Here is a 756-nt window from a genome sequence, read left to right on the forward strand (position 1 = left end):
GACATGTACAAATCTTTCTATGACAACCACTTGTGTTTTAAGCAAGTTGTATGGTGGCAGGGGAATAGTGTCCACACACAATTTGTTTCTCAGGGTATTTAAATAACTTGTGGATAAAAACATTAATTGGTCACTGCACAGGAAGGCAAAACTTCAACTGTTTACTCCTGAATTCCAGGTGGATCTGCCATTTTTGTGCCACAGAGGCCTGCAGGCCAATTTAGTTGTTCATCACCATCAGACGTTCAGAGGAGCATAACAATAGTCGTGAGATTGCATAGGCATTAGTAGTGCTCTAATTCTGACTCTGTGTCCTGCATGGCTTGACCGTTCCAGAGGCAGATGGAGAGTAAGTTGGCCCACTTTACCCAGCATTATTGGCAATGTCTATAGACAAGGGTATGTGAGCTACACAAAAGCGAACATATTGCAGTGTGATAGTTGCTTTGTATCTCCATTATTATTTTGAAAGAAGAAAATGTGAGGAAGAGCTCAAGGAAAATAAAAGTTACCAAGATGATGAAACCGCACAGACGACGGTGGAAGCCATAGTAATTCTTGAACACAGTTTGAGAAACATGAAGATCGTCTGGTATGGGAGATGGGGGAAGGCTTTGGAGCCTCAGTACATTATCTGTGTTGCCACGGATCCAATTAGACTCCAAATAACATATTACGTTTGGGATGGCTTCATAACAAGAAGATGGCACAAGTATGTATTTCATTGACATCTTGAGCAATTGTGCGGACAATATG

The sequence above is a fragment of the Pleurodeles waltl genome, chromosome 4_1, assembly GCF_031143425.1.
Source record: "Pleurodeles waltl isolate 20211129_DDA chromosome 4_1, aPleWal1.hap1.20221129, whole genome shotgun sequence".
Lineage (NCBI taxonomy): Eukaryota > Metazoa > Chordata > Amphibia > Caudata > Salamandridae > Pleurodeles > Pleurodeles waltl.